Source organism: Rhinopithecus bieti, unplaced genomic scaffold (assembly GCF_001698545.2).
Source record: "Rhinopithecus bieti isolate Rb0 unplaced genomic scaffold, ASM169854v2 scaffold_6933, whole genome shotgun sequence".
Classification (NCBI taxonomy): domain Eukaryota; kingdom Metazoa; phylum Chordata; class Mammalia; order Primates; family Cercopithecidae; genus Rhinopithecus; species Rhinopithecus bieti.
This window is the reverse complement of record NW_016805426.1, coordinates 15,032-23,309: the sequence shown is the minus strand read 5'-3', so window position 1 is coordinate 23,309 and position 8,278 is coordinate 15,032. Positions and strand designations below refer to the sequence as shown.

General features: G+C 41.1%; 1 pseudogene; it reads left to right on the top strand.

Annotated features, from left to right (window-relative positions):
• The first annotated feature begins 1,145 nt into the window (after nucleotides 1–1,145).
• LOC108529880 (aldo-keto reductase family 1 member C2-like) overlaps nucleotides 1,146–8,278 on the top strand; it is an 18,781-nt pseudogene continuing 11,648 nt past the window's right edge.

Below are 8,278 nucleotides of genomic sequence, written 5' to 3'. Positions count from 1 at the left end.
CCTGATCTTCTCCCTCCTCCCACCCTCCACCCTCTAATAGGCCCCAGTGTGTGTTGTTCCCCTGTATGTGTTCTCATCATTTACCTCCCACTTATAAGTGAGAACATACAATATTTGGTTTTCTGTGCCTGCATTAGTTTGCTAAGGATAACAGCCACTGTCTCCATCCATATTCCTGCAAAGTGCGTGTTCTAATTCTTTTTTATGGCTGCATAGTATTCCATGGTGTACATGCACCACATCCTGTTGATCCAGCCCATCATTGATGGGCATTTGGGTTGATTTTATGTCCTTGCTATTGTGAATAGTGCTGCAATGAACATATACATGCATGCATCTTTATAATATAAAAATTTTTATTCCTTTGGGTATATGCCCACTAATGGGATTGCTAGGTTGAATGGTACTTCTGACTTTAGGTCTTTGAGGAATCACCACACTGTCTTTCACAATGGCTGATCTAATCTATACTCCCACCAACCGTATATAAGCATTTACTCCTCTCCACAACCTTGCCAGCATCTGTCATTTTTTTGACTTTTTAATAATAGCCATTCTGACTGGTGTGAGTTAGTGTCTCATTGTGGTTTTGATTCGCATTTCTCTAATGATCTGTGATGTTGAACATTTTTCATGTTTGTTGGCTACATGTTTGCCTCCTCTTGAGAAGTGTCCATTCATGTCCTTTGCCCACTTTTTATTGGGGTTGTTTCATTCATGTAAATTTATTTAAGTTCCTTATAGATGCTGGATATTAGACCTTTGTCAGATGCATAGTTTGCAAAAATCTTCTCCCATTTCATAGGTTGTCTATTTACTCTGTTGATAGTTTCTTTCAGCATGTTTAATTTTTTAACTTAGAAATCAAGTGTGTACAACACTGAAGAGAAAATTCAAACTCCTCTAGCATGCAAATATTTCTGTACGATTTTCCTGTAAGACAGGCCTGTAGAGACATGGAAGAATCAGAACAAAGTCAATGGATTGATTTCAACTTCATTTTGAAATTATAGGCAGCTGTAATCTCTGCCCCGCCCATCTTGTATTTAATGGAAATAAAGAACGCGGCAACCTTGTCTCCTACTGGCTCTCAGTGAGGATACGGAAGGAAAGGCAGAGTCAGATTAGCTGGGCTGTGGGTGGTGATGGAGCTGAAGCAAAGCCATTCTGTGAGGCTGAATGATGGACACCTCATGCCGATGCTGGGATTTGGCACTTATGCTCCTGATCATGTAAGTGGACCCCTGGAGGCTGAGGAGTCTTATATTTTTTTGCACTAAGAGGATGATAAGCTGTTGACTCTGAGAGTTCGGAGGCTGAACTCCACTCTTGCTTAGAAATGTGAAGGGCCAAGGGCCAGGGGAAGCGGAAGCCAGCATGAATGCTTGCTGGCAGCTTTGCTGTGAGGTTGTTGGGGCTGGAAGTATTTGCCAGGGAGTTTCGACCATCCAAACCTTTTGCCATGTAAGAAGACACTGTGATTTGAAACATTAGGTAATTCGATGGGAAGACTTAGGGGGTACAACATCACAGTAAGGGCTGAATTGTGTTTCTCCCCAAACACACCATACAGTCATCCACTCAGTTCACACCATACAGTCACCCACTCAGTTCACACCATACAGCCACCCACTCAGTTCTCACCATACAGCCACCCACTCAGTTCACACCATACAGCCACCCACTCAGTTCATGGCAGAGAACTTGAAGTGTTACACTCTGGTCACAGTAATGTAAGGGCAGCTTTGGGGTTGCTTTGGAGGGATTATCCCCAAAATGAGAGACCAATGGATGGGCTCAATCTTGGTAGAACTCTGTCATGAGATATCACTAGATAACAGCTACCAGAAAGGGTCAGTATGTTTCCAATGGCATAATTGTCCATTTCATCCATTAGGCATAATGTGTGTCTTATATATGTTTTATGTAATGTTTATTACTCTTAGAAAAGACAGAAAAGTGCCATAGAGAATAGAACAAAACTCCCCATAATCCCCTCATTTACCGTAATAAATTGTACTACATGCATGTGCTTAATACTCAGGCATTTTAAATGCACTAAGTGAAAAAGAAGCTTCCTTAATACTCTAATTGGTGTTTTTACCTTAAGTCACTGCAGGAATGAGAAGTTTTTTTCCTGCGTGTGTGTTCTCTGTCTTTTGTCCTGCTGTTCTAGGAAGCTTGCTAGGGCAGCATCTCAGATTTAGTCATTAAACTATCCCCTGTTTGAAATTTGAGGCAGAGCGTGTACATATTATTGTCCAAACGTTGCAACGCCAGCTTGGTGAGGTGACATCTGCATCCTGGGTGAAACCAGGCCAACTATTGACTGGAACCCTTACTAACAACACAAACATATTTTGCATGTTATATGTATGATATACTGTATTCTTATAATACAGTAAGCTAGAGAAAAGTAAGCTAGAGAAAAGAAACTCTTATTAAGAAACTCATAAGGAAGAGATGATATATTTGCTATTCATTAAGTAGAAGTAGATTGTTACAAAGGTCTTCATCCTTGTCGTCTTCACACTGTGTAGGCTGAGGAGGAGGAGGAAGAGGAAGGGTTGGGGTTGCTATCTCTGGGGTGGCAGAGGCAGAAGAGGTGAAGGAGCGGGAAGGGAGGCAGCAGAAGCAGGCACACTTTGTAATTTTGATTGAAAAAAAATCATGTATAAGTGGGACTGTGCAGTTTAAACCTGTGTTGTTCAACAGTCAGCTGTATATGTGTGTAGTATGTGTGTGTGTATCACTTGACCTGTCCTTCCTATTGAGTGACTTAGAAAATTTCTCCCAGTGTCAGAAGTTTTCCTGTTGGTTATTCGTGTACAATTGATTCCTATGGAATGAGATGTGATTTTTCCATGCTCCAGGGTGAAGCCCATTCCACTAATTTATTTGGGAGTAGAAACTCACAGGAGGCTAGTTGCTGTCCTCAGAGTGTGCAGGTCTATCATGGAAACCCACGTGATCCAAAGGGAAGCAGGAGGCCAGCAGATAGTGAAGATGCTATTGGGTAGCAAAGACATGGGCTCAACCTAAATGCCCATCCATGGTAGACCAGATAAAGAAAATGTGGTACGTAAACACCATGGAATACTGTGAAGCCACCAAAAAGAACTAGATCATGTCCTTTGCAGCAACATGGATGAAGTTTGAGGCCCTTATCCTAAGCAAACTAACACAGAAGCAGAAAACCAAATACCGCACNAAAAAAAGAAAAGAAAAGAAAATGCCACTATGGAAATCTATTGATTTTTCTCTGAGTCAGGCAGATGATTGACTCCTCTTATTCCTGTTTTATAGACCCCCAAGAGCAAGGCTGGTGAAGCCACCAAAGTGGCTATTGATGTAGGCTTCCGTCACATTGATGCAGCGTTCTTCTACCAAAACGAGGAGGAGATCGGAAAGCCCATTCGAGAGAAGACTGCTGATGGCGCTGTGAAGAGAGAGGACATTTTCTACACTACCAAGGTGAAAGTTCTGTGTGTGCAGTGGCCAGAGGCCACCGTCAGTTCAGATGTATTATTTAGAAAAACAATGTGGTCTCAATTTGAACAATGTTTTTACCTAATATTGTGAAGGCACATTATCAAAACATAGGAACAATGTATTTATTACCTAATATTGTGAAGGCACATCATCAAAATATAGAAGAGGCTATAGTTTTGCTCTGAAATGTGTGAAAGGTGGGATATAGTTCTTCAATGTCTCTGAGCAGCAGATATTATTCCTATATAAAATGATATTGATCATACTTAAGTCATTGTTATATGATAACCCAAGGCACTCTGGGGCCACTCCATTAATTCTTCAGTAATTGTTCTCAGGACATATCAAGTGAGGTTGCGATATTGTTCAGAAAAAGGAGCCAGACTAGGAAATACTTTTTTCTTTTTTCAACTCGGCATTGAGTTTCCTGAATGTTATAACATTTTCCTAGCGTGGAAAACCTTTCTTCCAATGTAAACAAAGCTTTGGTTTCTGGAGATACATCCTATGCATGTTTACACTGATGACAACCTGTTGTTAGGATGCATCTCTCAGCAGAATTGTTTTGAGGAATTCATTATACAGGACAGTAGATTCCATTCCCCCTGTCCTGACATTTCTTGACTGCTCTCAGAGGATGGTGCCATTAACCCTTGATGCATTAAAGTTGATTTTCCTGCTCCATCTAAGTTTTATTCACAGTTTTCTTACATTGCAGTCTTACAAGTAAATCTCAGCATCTCATCAAGGATGTAATTTACCCTGAATAACACAAACGTAGCCCCAGCTCTTTTAGTTTTAGACCACAGTGTTTTGTTACTCACGTGTCAATTTCTAACTGTTATGTTTAATTTGGTCCCCAAATATGTGAAATCATACGCTACTTTTTCTTTTGTTCACTGCAGCTTTGGACAACTTTCTTTAGGCCAGAATTAGTTCGCCCAGCCCTGGAAAGGTCACTGAAGAAACTTCAACTGGACTATGTCGATCTCTTCATTATCCACAATCCATTGGCTATGAAGGTCAGCTTTTGTTTTTCCCTTCTTATGCCCCTAGCAGTTTTATCACTGTTATTAGCACCTCCATTGTCTCCTTCCAGCTTGATTTCCTGGGTTCTTTCTGAGAGAGGTAGGTTTGAGTGAATTGCATAGAATTGCTAAATCATTCACGAGTCTCCTTCACAGCCGAGTGACATTGAAATTTTCTGTCTGTGCTCATCCCCCAGCCTTAAGCGAGATGCAGGCTCGATGATCTCACTTCCTCTGTGCTAGAAAGATGAGGCATTGCCCTGCATTTCTTAATGATTATGTTCCTGAGTGTAGGTTCTGAGCTATTAGGTTACTACAGACTACAGAGATACAACGTGAAATCTCCACCTCTTTATGGTGAGGGTTTCTCCCATATGTACCCCTCAGTCCCCAGGAGAGAGAGGTACCCGGGGTGGCACATGTGGCACAACTGGACTCCTTTGGGCTTCACTGATCCAACCTCTCATCACAGTGGACATTGACTAAGCACATCTGATGTCCTCATTATCTGAGTTGGGTGAGCATAAACTGAGGCTAAACACACTGATCAATAGTTATGGTAAGCTCTGTCCTCCACACCAGCCTGTCCTTCGGAAATGAAATAAATTTCAACTGTAGGGACAGCATTCTTAGTGAAGTGTGGGGTGTACGGGGGAAGGAGCCTGCAGATAACTGTGGAGAAAAAGTGTTTTGCTACAGTCTCTCAGATTGTTCTCGTCTTTCTTTTTTCCCATGTCTTCTCTTACCGACCCCCTCCACACACACATGCACATCCACACATATCCTTATCTACACACATGCACTCATGCATACACACGTATGCACACAGGCACACACATGCACACATGCATACACACATCTGCGCATGCAGACACGCAAGCACACACATCCACACACATGCACATATGCATGCTCAGATTAATAATCACAGCCTCCTGAAAGTGGTGTGGTTAAGCTCCTTAAGCACCAGAAAGGGAATTCTCATAGAAAACCTTCTTCTTTATCCTCTGTTTTCTCTGTTTTCCAGTCTGGGGAGGAATTGCTGCCTAAGGATGCCAGTGGAAACATTATTTTTGACACTGTGGACCTTCATGACACATGGGAGGTATGTTCTGCTGCAGACACCGGGTGGCACTGTGTGGTGAGGTTGGAATCACAGAAGGAGGGGTCAAAAGAGATGGGGTTTTCGCTCCAGCAGTTCTCTGACCTCAGACGTGGAACTTCTCTGCGCCTCCATGTTCTCATCGGTGAAGTGAGGGAGTGGAATGAGATGACCCCTGTGGTCCATGTTTAATTTTAACTTCTGTGGCTCTACATAGACATGGAAGGAGCTTTACCCCTGAGATCAGGTTGAGGACATGAGCCCTAAAGAGGAGTCAGCATAGAGAAGCACAAAAGGAGTCAGCACTTTATCCCAGGACAGAAACGCATCACAGAAGAGGAACAGCTGCGGCCTGACTCAGCAGGAGGGTGGAAGGTGCAGGACGGTGAACCTGCCCTTGCAACACCTATACCATTCATTTATTTTTATCATTGTAGAAAGAGGTAGCAACAAACCCTTTACTAGAGGAAAGGCTGAGAGTTTCTTTTGCCCTTGACTATGGTGTAGTTTGTTAACTATTGCATCCTAACAGCAAAATAGGTACCATAGAAGTGAGTGGGACAGGTAAGAGGAAATGGAAAAGCAGCTTTATGTTTATTTGGTATCCCGAGTGTGCATGTAATAGAATTAAGGAGATAAATATGTATACAGAACAAGAAAGGGCATTCAAAATTAATTTATTCAAGTGATAAAACTGTTTGATTCATTGTAATTGTAATATATCATAAGTCAGATTTTCAGTTTATAAAAAGCCAGTGACAAATGAAATGGACAAACTACAGCAAAGGTCTACCATCCATTTCCTTCCTTCCCAGGCCCTGGAGAAGTACAAGGACGCAGGTCTAGCCAAGTCCATTGGGGTGTCTAATTTCAATCACAAACTGCTGGAACTCATCCTCAACAAGCCAGGGCTCAAGTATACAAGTATAAGCCCGTCTGCAACCAGGTGAGCCCTTAGCCTACCGGGGCCTTCTCTGACTTTCTGCTCTTCACACACTTGCCACTTAATCATGCTTCCAAGTTTCTGGCTTTATATCATCTGTGTAGATGACAGTTCCTTTCACAGAAAGAGAAAATACTAGAGAAAAAGCAGTTTGAGTGGAGTAGAAGAGCCTGACTTCAGTTCTTTGGGGATGGGTGTGACGTTCCTATGAGACAGCCAAGTGGAGGCAGAGTTGGGAGGTGGTCGCTTTGGTCTGGAGCTCAGGGGGTGGTCTAGGTAGAGATACAGATGTTTGGAATCATTGCTTTATAGATGGTAACAACTCACAGACAAGGATTAGCTTCCTAGGGAAAGTTCATGGAATGAAAAGGAATAGGCAGGACAGTTCACAGGAGAGGGTGAGGCAGAGAGGCACTGGCAAGGAGATTGAACAGGAGCTGCCAGACAGGTGGAGACAACCAGGAGACTGTGGTATCAGGAGCCAAAGAAAGAACATTGAAGTGGCTTGAGTCAGACATAGGTGGATCCTACTGTGAGCAAACACTCCAATAGGGAAGGGTAAAGGGGGCTGGATTTAGTGGCATAGAGGTTATGGGAAGCCATGCAGGGCCTGCTTCAGAGTGGTGAGCACTGAAGCCAGATCAGAGGAAAGGAGTGAGAAAGAGGAGGTATATAAATCGTAATTAAAACATGATTTTTAAAGAAACATCCAATACAGCCAAATATCAACCATGATTTATGACACTGTTAAATAAAGCTTTGTGCAGACCATTTTGATAATTATACAAGAAGCAGTTCAAAATGTATACTCTTTGTTTTAGTTTTATATTTCTAGGGATATTTGTAGACAATCAAAATGTGTTAAAACTCCCATCTATATTATATAGTAATATAATATATATCAACATATATATATATAATTTCTAAAACCAAATGCTTAGAATTTTGATTTTCCACAAATGAGGAAATAAAGTTCTGATGGCTTCATAGAGATCTTTGAGAGGATATTATGAAGACCTAATAGCAAAGAGGGAAAGCTTGTAAGACTATATCAAAAGCATATCAGAGAATTATATGCTATTCTGTTTTCAGGATGCTTTTAAGCCAAAAGAAACAGAAAACTCAATTCAAACAGGCTTAAAGTTGATTGACTTATAGAAAGTTTGGGTTTGGTTGCTCTAGAAGCTGTAAGATACTTTCCTAAACTGAACATATTTTGTCTGTACTCCATGTTTTATAGCTTCAGAATAGCTCCTCATGGCAACTGGGGATAGGTCTCCTCATTCATCTTCAGCACAGCAGAGAGGGTTTTCTGGGGCTGTTTCTAAAGACAGAAGAATAATTTTCACAGAAGTTTTCTACCAATTTTTTTCTCATGTGTCATTGGCTTGAACACCGTAATATACCTTTCATAAACCAATTAATGTAAGAGAAAGTAAGTTCATGACACAAAAGTGTAACTGGCTTCTTCTGGAGCACAGAAGCTGAATATGGAGGAAGGGAGAATAAATGAATAAAATCAGGATTCTTATAAAATATGTTAATCTATACTATTCAGTATATATGTTAATTTTAAATTATTTAACATCTTAAGAACAACAAAAATGACTAAAATGAAGCGTACAAAATGATTAGAGGTTGCTACATGGTTCTGGTAAAATTCTAGGTGATCTGGTATTTTTTCCTATATCTAACATGAAAATATTTCTTTTG